Raw genomic sequence first — 12,628 nt, forward strand, 5'->3', positions numbered from 1 at the left:
TTATTTCTTGCAAAATCTTAAGGTCCTAGGACATGTCCAAGCCACCAAAGCCGGTTAAAAAGTGATTCAACGACAACTAAAACTTAAATAGTACTACTTTTTACTGGCTATTACTTCAACTTAGAAGCTTCTTCTGTGTTCTAATATGGTGCTTTTAGTGTCTCCGCATACCGCAGCACGCGACATAGCTTTGCAGACGATAAATGTAACAGTCTCAGAGAGAAAAGCGGCCAATGTGTCGATCTGAATTTAAGTCGATTCGATAACAAATGACGAAAACGGACGGATTTCTCAGGTTTTTACTACATATGAACACTTTTCACATTCTCCCGTGCAACGCGGCTGCTAGTCTTCCTTTCATGCAAAATCTTAAGGTCCTAGGACATGTCCAAGCCACCAAAGCCAGTTAAAAAGTGATTAATCGACAACTAAATCTTAAATATTACTACTTCTTACTGGCTATTACTTCAACTTAGAAGCTTCTTCTCTGTTCTACTATGGTGCTTTTAGTGTTTCCGCATACCGCAGCACGCGACATTGCTTTGCAGACGATAAATGTAACCGTTTCAGAGAGAAGAGCGGCCAATGTGACGATCTGGCTTTACATCGATTCGATATCAAATGACGAAAACGGACGGATTTCTCAGGTTTTTACTACATATGAACACTTTTCACATTGTCCCGTGCAACGCGGCGCTACTCTTCCTTTCATGCAAAGTCTTAAGGTCCTAGGTCATGTCCAACCCACCAAAGCCAGCTAAAAAGTGATTAATCGACAACTACAACTTGAATTGTACTACTTCTTACTGGCTATTACTTCAACTTATAAGCTTCTTCTGTGTTCTAATATGGTGCTTTTAGTGTCTCCGCATACCGCAGCACGCGACATAGCTTTGCAGACGATAAATGTAACCGTTTCAGAGAGAATAGCGGCCAATGTGACGATCTGGCTTTAAATCGATTCGATAACAAATGATGAAAACGGACGGATTCTCAGGTTTTTACTACATATGAACACTTTTCACATTCTCCCGGGCAACGCGGCTTCTAGTTTTCCTTTCATGCAAAATCTTAAGGTCCTAGGACATGTCCAAGCCACCAAAGCTGGTTAAAAAGTGATTAAACGACAACTAAAACTTAAATTGTACTACTTCTTACTGGCTATTACTTCAACTTAGAAGCTTCTCTGTTCTAATATGGTGCTTTTAGTGTTTCCGCAAACCGCAGCACGCGACATAGCTTTGCAGACGATTAATGTAACAGTCTCAGAGTGAAAAGCGGCCAATATGACGATCTGGCTTTAAGGCGATTCGATAACAAATGACGAAAACGGACGGATTTCTCAGGTTTTTACTACATATGAACACTTTTCACATTCTCCCGTGCAACGCGGCTACTAGTCCTCCTTTCATGCAAAATCGTAAGGTCCTAGGTCATGTCCAAGCCACCAAAGCCGGCTAAAAAGTGAATAATCGACAACTAAAACTTGAATTGTACTACTTCTTACTGGCTATTACTTCGACTTAGAAGCTTCTTCTGTGTTCTACTATGGTGCTTTTAGTGTTTCCGCATACCGCAGCACGCGACATAGCTTTGCAGACGATAAATGTAACCGTTTCAGAGAGAAGAGCGGCCAATGTGACGATCTGGCTTTAAATCGATTCGATAACAAATGACGAAAACGGACGGATTTCTCAGGTTTTTACTACATATGAACACTTTTCACATGCTCCCGTGCAACGTGGCGCTAGTCTTCCTTTCATGCAAAATCTTAAGGTCCTAGGTCATGTCCAACCCACCAAAGACAGCTAAAAAGTGATTAATCGATAACTAAATCTTGAATTGTACTACTTCTTACTGGCTATTACTTCAACTTATTAGCTTCTTCTGTGTTCTAATATGGTGCTTTTAGTGTCTCCGCATACCGCAGCACGCTACATAGCTTTGCAGACGATAAATGTAACCGATTGAGAGAGAAGAGCGGCCAATGTGAAGATCTGGCTTTAAATCGATTCGATAACAAATGACGGAAACGGACGGATTTCTCAGGTTTTTACTACATATGAACACTTTTCACATTCTCCCGTGCAACGCGGCTGCTAGTCTTCCTTTCATGCAAAATATTAAGGTCCTGGGTCATGTCCAAGCCACCAAAGCCGGCTGAAAAGTGAATAATCGACAACTAAAACTTGAATTGTACTACTTCTTACTGGCTATTACTTCAACTTAGAAGCTTCTTCTGTGTTCTACTATGGTGCTTTTAGTGTCTCCGCATACCGCAGCACGCGACATAGCTTTGCAGACGATAAATGTAACCGTCTCAGAGGGAAAAGCGGCCAATGTGTCGATCTGGCTTTAAGTCGATGCGATAACAAATGACAAAAACGGACGGATTCTCAGGTTTTTACTACATATGAACACTTTTCACATTCTCCCGTGCAACGTGGCTGCTATTCCTCCTTTCAAGCAAATTCGTAAGGTCCTAGGTCATATCCAAGCCACCAAAGCCGGCTAAAATGTGAATAATCTATAATTAAAACTTGAATTGTACTACGTCTTACTGGCTATTACTTCAACTTAGAAGCTTATTCTGAGTTCTACTGTGGTGCTTTTAGTGTTTCCGTATACCGCAGCACGCGACATAGCTTTGCAGACGATAAATGTAACCGTTTCAGAGAGAAGAGCGGCAATTGTGACGATCTGGATTTAAATCGATTCGATAACAAATGACGAAAACGGACGGATTTCTCAGGTTTTTACTACATATGAACACTTTTCACATTCTCCCGTGCATCGCGGCTGCTAGTCTTCCTTTCATGCAAAATCTTAAGGTCCTAGGTCATGTCCAAGCCACCAAAGCCGGCTAAAAAGTGAATAATCGACAACTAAAACATGAATTGTACTACTTCTTACTGGCTATTACTTCAACTTAGAAGCTTCTTCTGTGTTCTAATATGGTGCTTTTAGTGTCTCCGCATACCGCAGCACGCGACATAGCTTTGCAGACGATAAATGTAACACTCTCAGAGAGAAAAGCGGCCAATGTGTCGATCTGAATTTAAGTCGATTCGATAACAAATGACGGAAACGGACGGATTTCTCAGGTTTTTACTACATATGAACACTTTTCACATTCTCCCGTGCAACGCGGCTGCTAGTCTTCCTTTCATGCAAAATCTTAAGGTCCTAGGACATGTCCAAGCCACCAAAGCCAGTTAAAAAGTGATTAATCGACAACTAAATCTTAAATATTACTACTTCTTACTGGCTATTACTTCAACTTAGAAGCTTCTTCTCTGTTCTACTATGGTGCTTTTAGTGTTTCCGCATACCGCAGCACGCGACATTGCTTTGCAGACGATAAATGTAACCGTTTCAGAGAGAAGAGCGGCCAATGTGACGATCTGGCTTTAAATCGATTCGATAACAAATGACGAAAACGGACGGATTTCTCAGGTTTTTACTACATATGAACACTTTTCACATTCTCCCGTGCAACGCGGCGCTACTCTTCCTTTCATGCAAAGTCTTAAGGTCCTAGGTCATGTCCAACCCACCAAAGCCAGCTAAAAAGTGATTAATCGACAACTACAACTTGAATTGTACTACTTCTTACTAGCTATTACTTCAACTTATAAGCTTCTTCTGTATTCTAATATGGTGCTTTTAGTGTCTCCGCATACCGCAGCACGCGACATAGCTTTGCAGACGATAAATGTAACCGTTTCAGAGAGAATAGCGGCCAATGTGACGATCTGGCTTTAAATCGATTCGATAACAAATGATGAAAACGGACGGATTCTCAGGTTTTTACTACATATGAACACTTTTCACATTCTCCCGTGCAACGCGGCTGCTAGTCCTCCTTTCATGCGAATTCATAAGGTCCTAGGTCATATCAAAGCCACCAAAGCCGGCTAATATGTGAATAATCTATAATTAAAACTTGAATTGTACTACTTCTTACTGGCTATTACTTCAACTTAGAAGCTTATTCTGAGTTCTACTGTGGTGCTTTTAGTGTTTCCGTATACCGCAGCACGCGACATAGCTTTGCAGACGATAAATGTAACCGTTTCAGAGAGAAGAGCGGCCATTTTGACGATCTGGCTTTAAGTCGATTCGATAACAAATGACGAAAACGGTCGGATTTCTCAGGTTTTTACTACATATGAACACTTTTCACACCCTCTCGTGCAACGCGGCTGCTAGTCTTCCTTTCATGCAAAATCTTAAGGTTCCACCTCATTTCCAAGCCATCAAAGCCGGCTACAAAGTGAATAATCGACAACTAAAACTTGAATTGTACTACATCTTACTGGCTATTACTTCAACTTAGAAGCTTCTTCTGTGTTCTACTATGGTGCTTTTAGTGTCTCCGCATACCGCAGCACGCGACATAGCTTTGCAGACGATAAATGTAACCGTTTCGGAGAGAAGAGCAGCCAATGTGACGATCTGGCTTTAAATCGATTCGATAACAAATGACGAAAACGGACGGATTTCTCTGGTTTTTACTACATATGAACACTTTTCACATTCTCTCGTGCAACGCGGCTGCTAGTCTTCCTTTCATGCAAAATCGTATTTCCTAGGACATGTTCAAGCCACAAAAGCAGGTTAAAAAGTGATTAATCGACAACTAACACTTAAATAGTACTACTTCATACTGGCTATTACTTCAACTTAGAAGCTTCTTCTCTTTTCTACTATGGTGCTTTTAGTGTCTCCGCATACCGCAGCACGCGACATAGCTTTGCAGACGATAAATGTAACCGTTTCAGAGAGAAGAGCGGCCAATGTGACGATCTGGCTTTAAATCGATTCGATAACAAATGACGAAAACGGACGGATTTCTCAGGTTTTTACTACATATGAACACTTTTCACATTCTCCCGTGCAACGCGGCTGCTAGTCTTCCTCTCATGCAAAATCTTAAGGTCCTAGGTCATGTCCAAGCCACCAAAGCCGGCTAAAAAGTGAATAATCGACAACTTAAACTTGAATTTTTATACTTCTTACTGGCTATTACTTCAACTTAGAAGCTTCTTCTGTGTTCTACTATGGTGCTTTTAGTGTCTCCGCATACCGCAGCACGCGACATAGCTTTGCAGACGATAAATGTAACCGTCTCAGAGAGAAAAGCGGCCAATGTGTCGATCTGAATGTAAGTCGATTCGATAACAAATGACGAAAACGGACGGATTTCTCAGGTTTTTACTACATATGAACACTTTTCACATTCTCCCGTGCAACGCGGCTGCTAGTCCTCCTTTCATGCAAATCCTTAAGGTCCTAGGTCATATCCAAGCCACCAAAGCCGTCTAAAATGTGAATAATCTATAATTAAAACTTGAATTGTACTACTTCTTACTGGCTATTACTTCAACTTAGAAACTTATTCTGAGTTCTGCTGTGGTGCTTTTAGTGTTTCCGTATACCGCAGCATTCGACATAGCTTTGCAGACGATAAATGTAACCGTTTCAGAGAGAAGAGCGGCCATTGTGACGATCTGGCTTTAAATCGATTCGATAACAAATGACGAAAACGGACGGATTTCTCAGGTTTTTACTACATATGAACACTTTTCACATTCTCCCGTGCAACGCGGCTGCTAGTCTTATTTCTTGCAAAATCTTAAGGTCCTAGGACATGTCCAAGCCACCAAAGCCGGTTAAAAAGTGATTCAACGACAACTAAAACTTAAATAGTACTACATTTTACTGGCTATTACTTCAACTTAGAAGCTTCTTCTGTGTTCTAATATGCTGCTTTTAGTGTCTCCGCATACCGCAGCACGCGACATAGCTTTGCAGACGATAAATGTAACAGTCTCAGAGAGAAAAGCGGCCAATGTGTCGATCTGGCTTTAAATCGATTCGATAACAAATGACGAAAACGGACGGATTTCTCAGGTTTTTACTACATATGAACACTTTTCACATTCTCCCGTGCAACGCGGCTGCTAGTCTTCCTTTCATGCAAAATCTTAAGGTCCTAGGAGGTGTCCAAGCCACCAAAGCCAGTTAAAAAGTGATTAATCGACAACTAAATCTTAAATATTACTGCTTCTTACTGGCTATTACTTCAACTTAGAAGCTTCTTCTCTGTTCTACTATGGTGCTTTTAGTGTTTCCGCATACCGCAGCACGCGACATTGCTTTGCAGACGATAAATGTAACCGTTTCAGAGAGAAGAGCGGCCAATGTGACGATCTGGCTTTAAATCGATTCGATAACAAATGACGAAAACGGACGGATTTCTCAGGTTTTTACTACATATGAACACTTTTCACATTCTCCCGTGCAACGCGGCGCTACTCTTCCTTTCATGCAAAGTCTTAAGGTCCTAGGTCATGTCCAACCCACCAAAGCCAGCTAAAAAGTGATTAATCGACAACTACAACTTGAATTGTACTACTTCTTACTAGCTATTACTTCAACTTATCAGCTTCTTCTGTGTTCTAATATGGTGCTTTTAGTGTCTCCGCATACCGCAGCACGCGACATAGCTTTGCAGACGATAAATGTAACCGTTTCAGAGAGAATAGCGGCCAATGTGACGATCTGGCTTTAAATCGATTCGATAACAAATGATGAAAACGGACGGATTCTCAGGTTTTTACTACATATGAACACTTTTCACATTCTCCCGTGCAACGCGGCTGCTAGTCCTCCTTTCATGCGAATTCCTAAGGTCCTAGGTCATATCCGAGCCACCAAAGCCGGCTAATATGTGTATAATCTATAATTAAAACTTGAATTGTACTACTTCTTACTGGCTATTACTTCAACTTAGAAGCTTATTCTGAGTTCTACTGTGGTGCTTTTAGTGTTTCTGTATACCGCAGCACGCGACATAGCTTTGCAGACGATAAATGTAACCGTTTCAGAGAGAAGAGCGGCCATTTTGACGATCTGGCTTTAAATCGATTCGATAACAAATGACGAAAACGGACGGATTTCTCAGGTTTTTACTACATATGAACACTTTTCACACCCTCTCGTGCAACGCGGCTGCTAGTCTTCCTTTCATGCAAAATCTTAAGGTTCCACCTCATTTCCAAGCCATCAAAGCCGGCTACAAAGTGAATAATCGACAACTAAAACTTGAATTGTACTACATCTTACTGGCTATTACTTCAACTTAGAAGCTTCTTCTGTGTTCTACTATGGTGCTTTTAGTGTCTCCGCATACCGCAGCACGCGACATAGCTTTGCAGGCGATAAATGTAACCGTTTCGGAGAGAAGAGCGGCCAATGTGACGATCTGGCTTTTAATCGATTCGATAACAAATGACGAAAACGGACGGATTACTCAGGTTTTTACTACATATGAACACTTTTCACATTCTCCCGGGCAACGCGGCTGCTAGTTTTCCTTTCATGCAAAATCTTAAGGTCCTAGGACATGTCCAAGCCACCAAAGCTGGTTAAAAAGTGATTAAACGACAACTAAAACTTAAATAGTACTACTTCTTACTGGCTATTACTTCAACTTAGAAGCTTCTTCTCTGTTCTACTATGGTGCTTTTAGTGTTTCCGCATACCGCAGCACGCGACATAGCTTTGCAGACGATTAATGTAACAGTCTCAGAGAGAAAAGCGGCCAATATGACGATCTGGCTTTAAGTCGATTCGATAACAAATGACGAAAACGGACGGATTTCTCAGGTATTTACTACATATGAACACTTTTCACATTCTCCCGTGCAACGCGGCTGCTAGTCCTCCTTTCATGCAAAATCTTAATGTCCTAGGACATGTCCAAGCCACCAAAGCCGGTTAAAAAGTGATTAATCGACAACTAAAACTTAAATAGTACTACTTCTTACTGGCTATTACTTCAACTTAGAAGCTTCTTCTGTGTTCTACTATGGTGCAATTAGTGTCTCAGCATACCGCAGCACGCGACATAGCTTTGCTGACGATTAATGTAACCGTCTCAGAGAGAAAAAATCGGCCAATATGACGATCTGGCTTTAAGGCGATTCGATAACAAATGACGAAAACGGACGGATTTCTCAGGTTTTTACTACATATGAACACTTTTCACATTCTCCCGTGCAACGCGGCTACTAGTCCTCCTTTCATGCAAAATCGTAAGGTCCTAGGTCATGTCCAAGCCACCAAAGCCGGCTAAAAAGTGAATAATCGACAACTAAAACTTGAATTGTACTACTTCTTACTGGCTATTACTTCAACTTAGAAGCTTCTTCTGTGTTCTACTATGGTGCTTTTAGTGTTTCCGAATACCGCAGCACGCGACATAGCTTTGCAGACGATAAATGTAACCGTTTCAGAGAGAATAGCGGCCAATGTGACGATCTGGCTTTAAATCGATTCGATAACAAATGACGAAAACGGACGGATTTCTCAGGTTTTTACTACATATGAACACTTTTCACATGCTCCCGTGCAACGCGGCGCTAGTCTTCCTTTCATGCAAAATCTTAAGGTCCTAGGTCATGTCCAACCCACCAAAGCCAGCTAAAAAGTGATTAATCGATAACTAAAACTTGAATTGTACTACTTCTTACTGGCTATTACTTCAACTTATTAGCTTCTTCTGTGTTCTAATATGGTGCTTTTAGTATCTCCGCATACCGCAGCACGCGACATAGCTTTGCAGACGATAAATGTAACCGTTTCAGAGAGAAGAGCGGCCAATGTGAAGATCTGGCTTTAAATCGATTCGATAACAAATGACGGAAACGGACGGATTTCTCAGGTTTTTACTACATATGAACACTTTTCACATTCTCCCGTGCAACGCGGCTGCTATTCTTCCTTTCATGCAAAATATTAAGGTCCTAGGTCATGTCCAAGCCACCAAAGCCGGCTAAAAAGTGAATAATCGACAACTAAAACATGAATTGTACTAGTTCTTACTGGATATTACTTCAACTTAGAAGCTTCTTCTGTGTTCTACTATGGTGCTTTTAGTGTCTCCGCATACCGCAGCACGGGACATAGCTTTGCAGACGATAAATGTAACCGTCTCAGAGGAAAAAGCGGCCAATGTGTCGATCTGAATTTAAGTCGATGCTATAACAAATGACGAAAACGGACGGATTCTCAGGTTTTTACTACATATGAACATTTTTCACATTCTCCCGTTGCAACGTGGCTGCTAGTCCTATTTCAAGCAAATTCGTAAGGTCCTAGGTCATATCCAAGCCACCAAAGCCGGCTAAAATATGAATAATCTATAATTAAAACTTGAATTGTACTACTTCTAACTGGCTATTACTTCAACTTAGAAGCTTATTCTGAGTTCTACTGTGGTGCTTTTAGTGTTTCCGTATACCGCAACACGCGACATAGCTTTGGAGACGATAAATGTAACCGTTTCAGAGAGAAGAGCGGCCATTGTGACGATCTGGCTTTAAATCGATTCGATAACAAATGACGAAAACGGACGGATTTCTCAGGTTTTTACTACATATGAACACTTTTCACATTCTCCCGTGCAACGCGGCTGCTGGTCTTCGTTTCATGCAAAATCTTAAGGTTCCACCTCATGTCCAAGCCACCAAAGCCGGCTAAAAAGTGATTAATCGACAACTAAAACTTAAATAGTACTACTTCATACTGGCTATTACTTCAACTTAGAAGCTTCTTCTCTTTTCTACTATGGTGCTTTTGGTGTCTCCGCATACCGCAGCACGCGACATAGCTTTGCAGACGATTAATGTAACCGTCTCAGAGAGAATGCGGCCAATATGACGATCTGGCTTTAAGTCGATTCGATAACAAATGACGAAAACGGACGGATTTCTCAGGTTTTTACTACATATGAACACTTTTCATATTCTCCCGTGCAACGCGGATGCTAGTCTTCATTTCATGCAAAATCTTAATGTCCTAGGACATGTCCAAGCCACCAAAGCCGGTTAAAAAGTGATTAATCGACAACTAAACTTAAATAGTACTACTTCTTACTGGCTATTACTTCAACTTAGAAGCTTCTTCTGTGTTCTAATATGATGCTTTTAGTGTTTCCGCATACCGCAGCACGCGACATACCTTTGCAGAGGATAAATGTAACCGCCTCAGAGAGAAAAGCGGCCAATGTGACGATCTGGCTGTAAGTCGATACGATAACAAATGACGAAAACCCACGGATTTCGCAGGTTGTTACTACATAAGAACACTTTTCACGTTCTCCCGTGCAACGCGGCTGCTAGTCCTCCTTTCATGCCAAATCTTAAGGTTCCACCTCATGTCCAAGCCACCAAAGCCGGCTAAAAAGTGAATAATCGATAACTAAAACTTGAATTGTACTACTTCTTACTGGCTATTACTTCAACTTAGAAGCTTCTTCTGTGTTCAACTATGGTGCTTTTAGTGTCTCCGCATACCGCAGCACGCGACATAGCTTTGCAGACGAAAAATGTAACCGTCTCAGTGAGAAAGGCGGCCAATGTGTCGATCTGGCTTTAAATCGATTCGATAACAAATGGCGAAAATGGACAGATTTCTCAGGTTTTTACTACATATGAACACTTTTCACATTCTCCCGTGCAACGCGGCTGCTAGTCCTCCTTTCATGCAAAATCTTAAGGTCCTAGGTCATGTCATAGCCACCAAAGCCGGCTAAAAAGTGAATAATCGACAACTAAAACTTGAATTGTACTACTTCTTACTGGCTATTACTTCAACTTAGAAGCTTCTTCTGTGTTCTACTATGGTGCTTTTATTGTCTCCGCATACCGCAGCGCGCGACATAGCTTTGCAGACGATAAATGTAACCGTCTCAGAGAGAAAAGCGGCCAATGTGACGATCTGGCTTTAAGTCGATTCGATAACAAATGACGAAAACGGACGGATTTCTCAGGTTTTTAATACATATGAACACTTTTCACATTCTCCCGTGCAACGCGGCTGCTAGTCCGCCTTTCATGCAAATTCTTAAGGTCCTAGGTCATATCCAAGCCACCAAAGCCGGCTAAAATGTGAATAATCTATAATTAAAACTTGAATTGTACTACTTCTTACTTTCTATTACTTCAACTTAGAAGCTTATTCTGAGTTCTACAATGGTGCTTTTAGTGTTTCCGTATACCGCAGCACGCGACATAGCTTTGCAGACGATAAATGTAACCGCCTCAGAGAGAAAAGCGGCCAATGTGACGATCTGGCTTTAAGTCGATACGATAACAAATGACGAAAACCCACGGATTTCTCAGGTTTTTACTACATATGAACACTTTTCACATTCTCCCGTGCAACGCGGCTGCTAGTCCTCCTTTCATGCAAAATCTTAAGGTTCCACCTCATGTCCAAGCCACCAAAGCCGGCTAAAAAGTGAATAATCGATAACTAAAACTTGAATTGTACTACTTCTTACTGGCTATTACTTCAACTTAGAAGCTTCTTCTGTGTTCAACTATGGTGCTTTTAGTGTCTCCGCATACCGCAGCACGCGACATAGCTTTGCAGACGATTAATTTAACCGTCTCAGAGAGAAAAGCGGCCAATATGACGATCTGGCTTTAAGTCGATTCGATAACAAATGCCGAAAACGGACGATTTCTCAGGTTTTTACTACATATGAACACTTTTCACATTATCCCGTGCAACGCGGCTGCTAGTCCTCCTTTCATGCAAAATCTTAAGGTCCTAGGTCATGTCCAAGCCACTAAAGACGGCTAAAAAGTGAATAATCGACAACTAAAACTTGAATTGTACTACTTCTTACTGGCTATTATTTCAACTTAAAAGCTCCTTCTGTGTTCTACTATGGTGCTTTAAGTGTCTCCGCATACCGCAGCACGCGACATAGCTTTGCAGACGAAAAATGTAACCGTCTCAGAGAGAAAAGCGTCAAATGTGACGATCTGGCTTTAAGTCGATTCGATAACAAATGGCGAAAATGGACAGATTTCTCAGGTTTTTACTACATATGAACACTTTTCACATTCTCCTGTGCAACGCGGCTGCTAGTCCTCCTTTCATGCAAAATCTTAAGGTCCCAGGTCATGTCAAAGCCACCAAAGCCGGCTAAATGTGAATAATCGACAACTAAAACTTAAATTGTACTACTTTTTACTGGCTATTACTTCAACTTAGAAGCTTCTTCTGTGTTCTACTATGGTGTTTTATTGTCTCCGCATACCGCAGCGCGCGACATAGCTTTGCAGACGATAAATGTAACCGTCTCAGAGAGAAAAGCGGCCAATGTGTCGATCTGAATTTAAGTCGATTCGATAACAAATGACGAAACCGGACGGATTTCTCAGGTTGTTACTACATATGAACACTTTTCACATTCTCCCGTGCAACGCGGCTGCTGGTCTTCCTTTCATGCAAAATCCTAAGCTCCTACGTCATGTCCAACCCACCAAAGCCAGCTAAAACGTGATTAATCGACAACTACAACTTGAATTGTACTACTTCTTACTGGCTATTACTTCAACTTAGAAGCTTCTTCTGTGTTCTAATATGGTGCTTTTAGTGTCTCCGCATACCGCAGCACGCGACATAGCTTTGCAGACGATAAATGTAACCGTCTCAGAGAGAAAAGCGGCCAATGTGGCGATCTGGCTTTAAGTCGATATGATAACAAATGAAGAAAACCCACGGATTTCTCTGGTTTTTACTACATATGAACACTTTTCACATT

The sequence above is a fragment of the Schistocerca gregaria genome, unplaced genomic scaffold (genome assembly GCF_023897955.1).
Source record: "Schistocerca gregaria isolate iqSchGreg1 unplaced genomic scaffold, iqSchGreg1.2 ptg000251l, whole genome shotgun sequence".
Lineage (NCBI taxonomy): Eukaryota > Metazoa > Arthropoda > Insecta > Orthoptera > Acrididae > Schistocerca > Schistocerca gregaria.